At 36.2% G+C, this 12,110-nt stretch overlaps 1 pseudogene; it reads left to right on the top strand.

The window, feature by feature from the left end:
- The window catches only part of LOC107673725 (carbamoyl-phosphate synthase [ammonia], mitochondrial-like), a 35,349-nt pseudogene that overhangs the window by 18,755 nt on the left and 4,484 nt on the right, over nt 1-12,110 (top strand).

Raw genomic sequence — 12,110 nt, 5'->3', positions numbered from 1 at the left:
GTAAATTAATCATTCAAATGGTGTTATTAAAAAGAATCAGCTCAAAAGAGTGATTCACTGATCCAGTTCTCAAGCTCAACAAATCAGTTACCAGCTCCATAGGGCATAATCTTCAGTGACAACAACAGTAGTAACAATAATGATAAATTAAATTTTCCTCACATATATATGGTCCCTTTTTGCTACTATGAATTGTCATTGTATGGAAAAGACCTAAGCGAATATTCTCCAAAATTCTTCAGAAAAAAATCACAGCATACTTGTTTGGAGCAACAACATAATTGTTTTCTTTTTTGATTCAATTAATAGCTCTCCCATGTTCATAAGTAGACTGCCCTGAACCAAATGAAAGTAGACATCAGTCAGTGTAAAGCTGATTTGTCAGGACCAGAGAAATGTCACTCCAAACTTCTCCGTGACGGCCTGTAGAAATCTTGGGTAAGATGCAATTCACCCACATTATAAGAATCTCAAATTGGCAGGACTCGAACAGCTAATTTGCATATAATCAGACAGCAGGCATCTATTTTGAGTGCTACGATGAGAAAATTAGGTTCCTTTTAAACCAGGTGCCCAATCCGCTGTGCAGCAAGAGGGCACACAGAAATAGCAGAAAATTCTGCTTTTAACCATTACCCAATACACATCTCAATCATAAAAGCACTTTCATCAGTGGCGCACTTTTCTATTTGTTCTCCTTAGATGTTGCCTCAAAGGTTACTCTCTGTTTTGAGAGAAGATTAGAGCTTTTTTTTCTTAGGGAACTGCAGCAGTCAAAATACAGAGACTCATATTGTGCTAAGTGTGAAACTAATAGTTATCAGTGGAAGGTGCAGAGCACAAATTTCAATCTTGTAACCAGATTGAAAACATGAAACTAAAGCTAAATGAAAGTAAAGTGGTTTAGCACATTTATTTAACATTTATAAATCAACACCCACATACAATACAGTCTCTTGCAGAGACAGATTTGCTTTTAGTTTTAAAGAAAAAACCGAACTGCCAAAACCAAGACTTTTTTACTACTTTCTTTTGTTTTAATATTTACTGCCCCGTGTGACTCCATCACCGTTTAGCTGCTCAATTGAGAGCCGCATTTTGAGTCTTGCTCTGTGTTTCTGAGGGTGCTTGGTGCCAGCTGTGGTTTGGCATCATTATATTGCCTAAACTTGTGCCTGAGGCTCAGACTCTCAGGGACTGCAGCTCAGACACAGAACCTGACAGAAACACTGCCAGTTCATCTGGACCGTGGAAGGGTTCATACTGAAGAGACCCTTAGGGCTGTGTCAGTATATTTCCCACTTGTCTCTCTGTTTTCACTGTATTTTGATGGGTTAGTGAAACATATCGCTGACTGTCAGTTGATAGTGTGAAGGTAAGTAGTGGTGTTTTATTATAGGATGCAACCAGAGTTCAAAATTAACTTTTTGCCATACCTGCCAATAGTGAATGATTTGAGTAAACTTGCTTGCCAGAAATGGGTTGTTCTATGAAATGGGTGCTTTTTTGCAGTTTGATTGTTTGATAAGGTGATATCAAGCTAGTTGAGTTGATAAGTATGTGAAACAAGTTTGGGGATGGGATTTAATCAAAATACAGTAAAAACAATAATATTGTGAAATATTACAGTTCAATATTTAATAACTGTTTTCAATGTTATTATATTTTAAAATAAGCAAATTTAAAACGGTTGGGCTGCATAATATTTTTGTGAAAACTGTGTAGGATTCTTTGAATAGAAATTTCAAAAGAACAGCATTTATTTGAAATAGATTTTTTGTAACAATATAAAAGTCTTTACTGTCACTTCTGATTAATTTAATACATCCTTGCTGAATAAAGGTATTAATTTCATAAAGAAATCAGCCCCAAACTTTTAAACTGTCATTTTTATGTATATAAGGATGATCATTTGATCAGGTGCGGTTTCTGTACCTTTCTGCAACTTAGTCAACTGGCTACTTCACAAATGTTAGCTGCAGGGGTGAGGCCATTAAATCACCAAAATATTCTTTTTTTTTTCTCAATATGAAACATATTCAGTGCCGATTGCTTCGAGGAGCAGCTGACCCAAATATATTTCTCTAGTTTACCTTTTCTCTCTTTCCTTTTTCTTTTACATAACTCTAAATATCTTCCTGTTTGATCGAATAACCATCGAATCATGTTTTTATCTCCTGATGGGCTCATTTAAATGTCAGAGTGATGAATGATGAGAATCTTTCTGTTTCCAGTGGCTCAGCCATGAATGTGGTGTACGGAGAAGATGAGATGAAACGTTTCCTGGAGGAAGCCACGCAGGTGTCACAGGTGAGGTCTGCACATTTAACCATTTGGCCCGGTTGCAACATAAATAACTTAATGCGAAGCGTGTTGGTTTTGCCACATGAATCATGCAACAGCTCAGTCATGAATAATGTAACATGCAGCTTTTTTACCCATTATCACAAATGAATGATGCTCTTGAAATTACATTTTATCCTACCTAAACATACCCTTTAGTAAAATATGCCCTAAAGAGCTTTTTTGTTTTTTAAAGGCAGACGAAGCACATTTCCAGCAGCTCCAGTTTTCCTGTACCTCAGAGCCAGTATTGATTTTCATCTGTTCCTGCTGCCCCTTACAGTTTTTCACTTAAGAGTGCAATAGTTTTCCTGAGTCCAGCAAAACTGCTACAGTCAATGTTTTTTCTATTTCAAACCAAATCAAGATGAACCTCTGCTAAAGAACAACAACTGTTAACTGTTGTGAAGCATAGCAGGTTACACACCACTTCAGATCTTAAAGTTAAATGCCTCATCAATGGTTGAATGCATTTTAAGTATTGATTTTCATCTGTTCCTGCTGCCCCTTACAGTTTTTCACTTAAGAGTGCAATAGTTTTCCTGAGTCCAGCAAAACCGCTACAATCAATGTTTTTTCTATTTCAAACCAAATCAAGATGAACCTCTGCTAAAAAACAACAACTGTTAACTGTTGTGAAGCATAGCAGGTTACACACCACTTCAGATCTTAAAGTTAAATTCCTCATCAATGGTTGAATGCATTTTAGCAATGCTTCTGCTAATTCATTCAATGTTATAGTCCATTTTGCCAAAAGTGAAAGACTGTAAGGGGCAGCAGGAACAGATGAAAATCAATACTGGCTTTTATATCAGCTAAAAGTTAAATTTGTTGATTTTGATTTTGTTCTATGCTATTCTGACCAAAGGGTCATTCTGTTATTTTATGTTAATACAACCGCCACACAGGTTAACTAAATGAAGAAAGGCTGAAATAACCTGCATCTGCTCAGTGACTCATTCAATTAAATTCTAAAAGCTTAATTTTCCCACGGCAGCAGGAACAGATGAAAATCAATACTGGCTTTTATATCAGCTAAAAGTTAAATTTGTTGATTTTGATTTTGTTCTATGCTATTCTGACCAAAGGGTCATTCTGTTATTTTAATACAACCGCCACACAGGTTAACTAAATGAAGAAAGGCTGAAATAACCTGCATCTGCTCAGTGACTCATTCAATGAAATTCTAAAAGCTTAATTTTCCCACCTAAATTATTATTCTCAAAGTGTCTGTCAGGTTGTCTCATAAAGCCAGTGAAATGACTAATGGTTGTTATAAGATCATAAGGAATAGAGACAGGTCTTTCAGAGAGGTGCTGGGTGGAAGGGTTTATTTCTGCATGGCATTATGCTTGTATTCACTTAAGTAACATAATGACCCTGTGCTGCATGAGGCTCAGGTTGGTGTGGCTGTAAGAGACAGTTAAAAATTCTGGGAAGCACTTCACAAACACTCTGTCCTTTTTAATGTAAAGCTATAGCCTTGAAATACCCTTTGAATCAGCTTTTCAATACAGTATTTATGATGCCCTTTGCAGTATTCTTAAAATACCTTTTTTTTTTTTTTTTTAGCAACGGTGTTATTTACAGCATTTTCTTGGGAACAGGATAATCCTGTGGTTATCACCAAATTCGTACGAGGTGCCAGAGAAGTGGAGGTGGATGCAGTGGCCAGGATGGGCAAGGTGAGAGATGGTGGAATAATTGTCCAATAGAAATGGGTAAAATGAGTAAAATAACTTATCAGGCATTAAATAGAAATCTGAACACAGAATGTGAAACACTTGGTTTTGATAGAAAATGTCCTGAATTGAAGATCCATGTTGCTGTGGTTTGTGTAGAGGATACAACTGGTTGTGTAAGACATTTGAGAACATTATGCTATCCCACACACCCACATACAACAAAAACAAGTCGACCAAAAAAAAAACCTTCAAAAATGAAAGATGGCTCAGGCTGCTTCAGTCTGGATAAATGCTTTTAAGTATGTTACTTCTCTTTTTGTTTCTTTATCATGGCTTTATCACATAATTTTTGTGGTGAGTAAAATTAGGATTATCATGTGATGTGTAGTTTTTGCACTGAAGTGATTATAATCTTAAAGGGATAATTCACTTAAAAATGAAAATTGGGTAACTATTTAGTTTAGGTACCAATTCTCACTATTAACTAGTTCCGTCTTAGCATGCATATTACTAGCATATTGCCTGGTTATTAGTACTTATTCTGCATGACCATATTCTACATCCCTTAATTCTACCCAATACCTAAACTTAACAACTACCTTACTAAGTATTAATAAGCAGTAATTAGGAGTTTATTGAGGCAAAAGTCATACTTAATAGTTTGTTAATAGTGAGAATTGGACCTTAAAATAAAGTCATTATTTACTTACCCTCATTTGGTTCCAAATTTGTGTTTATTTCTTTTGTTGAACACAAAAGAAGATATTGGTAATCAAACAGTTGATGGTAGCCATTGACTTCCATAGTATGGAGAAAAATACTATGGAAGTCAGTGGATACTGTCAGCTGTTTGGTTGAGTTAGGGTGAGTAAATGATGACAGAATTTACATTTTTGGGTGAACTGTCCCTTTAACTGTAGGCTGTTTTGTTTTAAACTTGGTTTAAATGTCAAAATCTGTGACTTTTGATTTGGCTGAACAAAGAATCTGACTGCTCACACCTAAATTGATGGCTAGTACCATTGACGAAAGTAATAAAGACACTTTCAGAATGAATCAAGTTGCAAACTTTGCAATCAGTTGATGGTTGGGAAAAGTGCTAGTGCAATCAAAGACACAAGCCCATCCATGATTTGAAAAATGCAAAAGTAATTACGAGCTGAAATAAATGATAGCTAAACAGCTGTTTTAAGTATGGTTGTGGTTACAGGTGCTGGCTCATGCTATCACAGAGCATGTGGAGGATGTAGGAGTGCACTCAGGAGACGCCACACTCATGCTACCCACCCAGACAGGGAGCTCTGGAGAAGGTCCCAACTTATTTCCATTCAACAAAGCTTGCTGTGTGAAGCTGGTTTGCATGTTGTTCAGACAGACATTTTCTTTTCTTTTTTAAATTTTTTACAGTTTTTACATCAGGTGTTTTCTTTAAAACATTTAGCCTTTTCCCATTTTGACCGGTGATTCTGTCCTCATGAAGAACATAGTGCTGAAGCATCTATTACTAAAGTTTGTGTCGTTACTATGACATCCAATTTGTGCTAGTAAAAACAACTTTAGTCTGAACAGGAAAAATCTAATCTGGCTACATATAACTTGCAGTTGATCTAAAAAAAAAAAATACTGGTGTCATTTTTAATATAAAGTTGCTTTCCCTTCAGAACGGTGTGGTCTTGATTGTGTTTTTCATGAACCACAGATGTGACATTTCATTCTCCTTCCAGCTGAATCAAAGCCAACTGTCAAAAATAGTTTGTGTGTTTGTGAAATCCACAACCTTAAACACGTCTGACAAAGCATGCTTATTCCTAGCAAAGTTATGAACAGTCTCCCAGAGGGCCAGCAGTCCATCAAAGCCTTCTCTTTTCAGCTGCCTCAGTTTATCAGAATTGATATAAATTTTCTCTGCTTTCTAAAATGTTGTACATTAGATTGGTGTATATTTGAGAGGACATGCATAACCCAGACTGTGATTGATGTTTTCCGCCTGTGCATATGTAAAGACTTTGAGTTATTACTTGTAGTTTTTATTTATATATTTTTATTATATATTTTTTATTTTACGTGAAGACTGCTACACAGAAAATTGCAAAGGCGTTTGAGATTTCAGGGCCATTTAAAGGGTTAGTTCACCCAAAAATTCTGTCATTAATTACCCTCATGTCGTTTCAAACCCGTAAGACCTTCGTTCATCTTATTATTATCAACCGTAATTTTACGACGCTACGAGAATACTTTTTGTGCGCAAAAGAAAAATAAATTACGACTTTATTCAACAATTCATCTCCTCCGCGTCACCCTAACGCCATTTTGGACAGTATGCGGAGTGATGCGGAGGAGACGAATTGTTGAATAAAGTCGTTTTTTTTTTTTCTTTTGTGCACAAAAAGTATTCTCGTAGCTTCGTAAAATTATGGTTGAACCCCTGATGTCACATGGATTATTTTACAGATCTCCTTGCTATGTTTCTGGACTTGGGAACATTTCAGTTGTATTGCTGTCTATGCAGGGTCAGACAGCTCTCAGATTCCATCAAAAATATCTTAATTTGTGTTCCAAAGATGAACGAAGGTCTTATGGGTTTGAAACGACATGAGGGTGAGTAATTAATGACAGAATTTTCATTTTTGGGTGAACTATCCCTTTAACACTCAATTTTTGGTGAAAGGCAATGATGTAATGGAAAGTTATAGGTTCTTCATGAAAAGTGGGTCTGTGATATCAAAAGATACACATTTAAACATGACTTTTTCATGGCCTGTGAACCGACAACATTTAGAAACATTTTTGACCCAGAATTATAATTTTAGAACTATTTGCCATTTTTCTTCTTTATTTACTCTGTAAATTATGCTTTCCATCGAAAAACATTAGGTCAGAGTAAGAAAGAAATGAATCACGCTAAGCTGTTGAGTTTTTATTCAACTTTATATTTGTAATTTGTAAAATATGTCTGCTGGTTACTCAAAACCATGTGTTTCTGTCTCAGGTGATTGAGTGTAACCTGCGTGCCTCTCGATCTTTCCCTTTCGTCTCTAAAACTATTGGTGTGGACTTCATTGATTTGGCCACCAGGGTCATGGTGGGTGAGCCACTGGACGAGTCTCGTCTGCCCTCCCTAGAAAACCCAATCATTCCAGTCGACTATGTTGGCATTAAGGTATGTATGTGTGTTAAGTAAAGTAAATGTATGTTAGAGCTATGAACTAGCAGTTAGCGCACATGCTTTTTATTATAGTTTATATTATCAATCTAAAGTATAAATTGGATATAGAGTCAAGTCAAGTCACCTTTATTTATATGGTGCTTTATACAATACTGATTGTGTCAAAGCAGCTTTACAGTGTCAAACAGGAAAATAGTTTATCTATAGTGCAAGTAGAGGACAATAACGAAGAGTAATTTTTTCAGCTTAAGTCAATTCATTGAAGATTCAGTGATGTCATCATCCAGTTCTAGACTAATATTAGCATAGATGCCATTCTTCTTACGATGTAGCGAGTACATCGGGTGTTATGGGAAGTGTTCCCGGTTCCGGTTGACCTAATGAATGCAGCCTAACAATCCATTAATGAGAACAATGTAGAACAAAGGAGACATGCAAAATGTGCAGTGTTGGGGGGCCTCCAGGACCGTGGTTGGGAACCACTGCACTAATGGATTTGAATTACAGAAATGCGACAATGTGTTGTGTAAGCCAGACTAGGTTAAAGAGATGGGTCTTTAATCTAGTTTTAAGTTGACAGAGTGTGTCTGCCTCCCGATTATTATCAATTATTACAATTATTAGCATTACAATTATTAAAAAAAACAAAACTTTTATGTATATATTTATCTATACTAGGTTGCATTTATTTGATCAAATACAGTAATATTATTACAATTTAAAATAACTGTTTTCTATTTGAATATATTTAAAAATGTAATTTATTCCTGTGATGGCAAAGCTGAATTTTCAGCATTACTCCAGTCTTCAGTGTCACATGATCCTTCTTATATGCTGATCTGGTGATCATGAAACATTTCCTATTATTATAAATGTTAAAACTAGTTGTGCTGCTTAATATTTTTGTGGAAACTGTGATTTAAAGGGGTCATATGATGCTGCTAAAAAGAACATAAATCTTCCCACATAGTGAGGTAGATATGTGGGGGCGTGTTAGAACGAGCCGTTTTAGGTAGGTGTGGCTGACTCTGACATTTTATAAAGAATATCTCTTTGGATTTGAGACTTTAGTCTTTGCAACTTTACAGATCTTCTTTATGCACCAAGAGCTTGTAACACTCCAAAGAGAAACGAAAAATTGAAATCGCATCATATGACCGCTTTAAAAAAAAATCAATTGTATAATTATAAATCTTTACTGTCACTTTTGATCAACTGATTTAATGAATCCTTGCTAAATAAAAGTATTAATTTCTTTCAATAAAAAAATAAAAAATAAAATAAAAGATAAATCTTACCGACCCCAAACTTTGGAACAGTAATATATATTTCCAGCGAACTATTACATACCACATACTGTTTAAAGGTTTATTTGTCTTTTATTTCTCTAGTTACTACTTACTGAGCAAGCCAGTTAAACGGCTTTAAAAGTGATTGATTGAACAATTAAATTACTAGAGTGTTAGTGCTGGTTTGTATCACAGGTTCAGGAATTAGAGTAGTTGCGTGACACTTGCCTTGTCTATGACACTTGCCACCTGAACGGTGTCTCTATTCTCCTAAAGTAATTTCCTGTGAAATGATCAAGGAGTTTCAGTGCAATAGCCGCAAAGAGGAGCCAATCACAAGGGAATTATCCCTGTCTCCTGACAATCTCAAAGTTTTAAATACCTCATTTAGTGCTGACAGGAATTTTAAACAGCTAACTGGATGTTTCTGTTGGAGAGAGACGTATGGGGGATTTACACTCTCTCACAAGATTAAAGATTCATTCTCTCTCTCTTTATATATTTTTTTACATTTGACCTTATTTGTATAATTGTATAGTTGTATTTTATATTTAAATCTGTATCTATCTGTATTTATGTTCTACTGTTAGTGTTATCTGTATGCACCAAGGGTCTGAGAGTAACGCAATTTCAATTCTCTGTGTGTATGTGCTGTACATGTGGAAGAATTGACAATAAAGCAGACTTGACTTGACTTGACTCTTTTTCAAATGCATCTCTCATGATCTTTTTCTTTAGTTTCCCATAAGAGAAAAATGTCAAGAATGAAATCTTTACGTATAAGTCAGTTATTTCTTCTCCTGGTCAGCAAATGGAAATATATAATATAATATAATATAATATAATATAATACACATTTATACATCAAAAAATAAATACTTATTAATATTCATGTTAATAATTGACATTAATCATTAATCAAAGGTGACAGTAATGTTTATAATGCTACAATATCAGAATCAGAATGAGCTTTATTGCCAGGTATGTTTCTGGTGAAACTGATTGCAGGGATATAACTAAAGACAGGACAAACTGACAAAAACATAAAAACAACTGCGGAGCACGCCACAGAGGCAGCCATCACCGTCGGCGCCATCATATGATATACGATATATATTATACAATATATACAGTATACAATACTGTATACAATATATACAGTATCTCACAGAAGTGAGTACACCCCTCACATTTTTGTAAATATTTTATAATATCTTTTCATGTGACAACACTGAAGAAATGACACTTTGCTACAATGTAAAGTAGTGAGTGTACAGCTTGTATAACAGTGTAAATTTGCTGTCCCCTCAAAATAACTCAACACACAGCCATTAATGTATAAACCGCTGGCCACAAAAGTGAGTACACCCCTAACAAGTCCCTAATGTGGTCTTCACCGCTTTCCGCAGCTTCACAGATGGCTGTTGGAGGAAGGTCGGCATGTAAGAGTTTTTCAAAGTGCATGGACACACTCCTTTGTGTTTCATGAAAGTGCTTGTTATCCTTGTTTGGGAATCTCTGCTCTTCACATTAACCACAGAACCATGGGTTTTTCGGGATATAGGTCCACCAAGATGATCCTGATATCTCTCTAAGATCTAATACAAATTTGCTCACTGATTTTTCTTCAGCTTTTCTTTCTGGCATTGTGATACAATTGTTGGTGTAATATATTTGCAGTTTTCCTCTTGTAATGTATACAGTGACCCGTTGGGACCTGGAAGGCCAGGTTTCCATGGCAACCACCGGCCTTTAAAGGAAGGTCTATAAATTGGTAATAGGGAAGACCATAGGCGGAGGGTGAACCAACTCCAGGGTAAGGCTAAGCAGCCAAATGTATTAAACATCATAAACCCGTCTTTTTAGGCAAGAACCAGACATGGGTGTCATGTAGGCTAAAAAAATGTTTAATGGGACTGAATTTGTATTTAACGTGATTACAATTTAATAACAACGTTAGAAATTGATAAATATAACATTTCCTTTCCACAGTTATTCGAACAGCGAATAAATTATATATAGAAAGTGACATTATCACCAGTGTTGGGGAAAGTTACTTTTAAAGGACAGGGCTTGCTTGTTTGTTTTTAAAATAAAAAAGTTATATTTTTGGCAAATATAAAAGCCTGTTCACACCAAAAGTGAAATGAATAATCCTCAGGCTGAAGGGAATGTAAATGTTGAAAAAGTAATCAGATTACGTAACTCACGTTACTTGTAATGCGTTACCCCCAACACTGATTATCACTAACATTGATCTATTGTGAGTTTAAGCACTCTTTTTAAAAAAAACAAAACTATCGTTATAATCACTGAAGCTGTATACACTGAAATGACTCTCTTACTTACATTGTACGTACATCTGCGCTTTGTTGTTTATGATGAGAGAATTCACAAGAGTCCGGAATTCAGTCAGCGAACGCGCACACTCAACAAAACTGATGAGTTTCAATGATGACTCATCTGAACACCTCTGATTCTGCTATGACGATGTACTGGCTCTGGAACGGTGCCCAGTTTGGAATAATAGTAGTAGTAGAAGTAGTAGTGTCCTCCACCTCCACAGTTCAGCCTGGCGGAGGTTCCCACTGGGATTCCCGCCACATTAACAGCCAACAGTGCATCAATACCAGAACGAGTCAAAGCTGCTTGTGTTTATTCCCGCCGGTGCGGCCTTCTCTCTCATTTGTATGCGTAAGTGAGGCTGGCTTATCCAGGGCTGATTAGGTGGCTTCAAGAATGAGTTCCCCCTGGTGGCGCACTGCAGTGGAGGCCGGGGTGGCGTGTTAATCTGTGTCCCACGTCCCCTGTGCAGGTAATGGGAGCTGTCTGGTTTTAATTGGAGAGATAAGGACGTCACTTCTCACAGGGCAATCAGCTTGCCCCGTCACTCGAGAACTACTTGAATAGAAGTCAAACTGCTGTTGGTCCAGTCCACAACATTCAGACTTTTAACAGTCTCGCCCTGTAGCACCCACTTTAACAGTCTCTCAGTAGCACCCATTATCGAAATTCATCCTGCATCTTTTTTCCTTGAAATGTGTGTTCTGCTTATTCACAACGTCAGGTTGTGATAACTCAGTTTAAGTCTTTTCGTTGTGTCTTTTGAGTTGGTTGTGTCTCTTCCACAAACTGTTTTTGAATGTCCCTGGTGTGGATGATTCAGGTCTGCAAATGTTTTGGCCTGTGGGTGGCAGTGGTGTAGCAGGTTTACTGTTTTCTCATACACTTTCATATGAGAAGTTCTCTTGTAATATTATTTGATTGGTGAGAATCACCGTAACATGTCAAGTGCTTGTGAAACCATTAACCCTATATTAAAAATAGTCACATTAGACTTTCATTAGGCTTGTATACATTTTCTCGCTTTCTTGTTCCCAGGATTCGTGATAAGCACTGAGCAATAATGTTTCACAGATAAGTGTCAGGAAGTAAACAGCATTTGTATCAGATGGCTTTTCTAAATAAATGGAAGCCTACATCTCCTAAGTTGCATAAATATATGGCAAACTGTTTCTTTTGTAGTCCTACGTGCTTGCCAAAATCATTCTAGGTGTTTAGATGATAGAGCAGTATAGCAATCATTGTATATTTCATTTAACATAAATCATAATTTTGTTAAATACT

This window comes from Sinocyclocheilus anshuiensis, unplaced genomic scaffold (assembly GCF_001515605.1).
Source record: "Sinocyclocheilus anshuiensis isolate Anshui unplaced genomic scaffold, SAMN03320099.WGS_v1.1 scaffold808, whole genome shotgun sequence".
Lineage (NCBI taxonomy): Eukaryota > Metazoa > Chordata > Actinopteri > Cypriniformes > Cyprinidae > Sinocyclocheilus > Sinocyclocheilus anshuiensis.
Note: the sequence above shows the minus strand (reverse complement) of the source record. Positions and strands in the feature narration are given on the sequence as shown.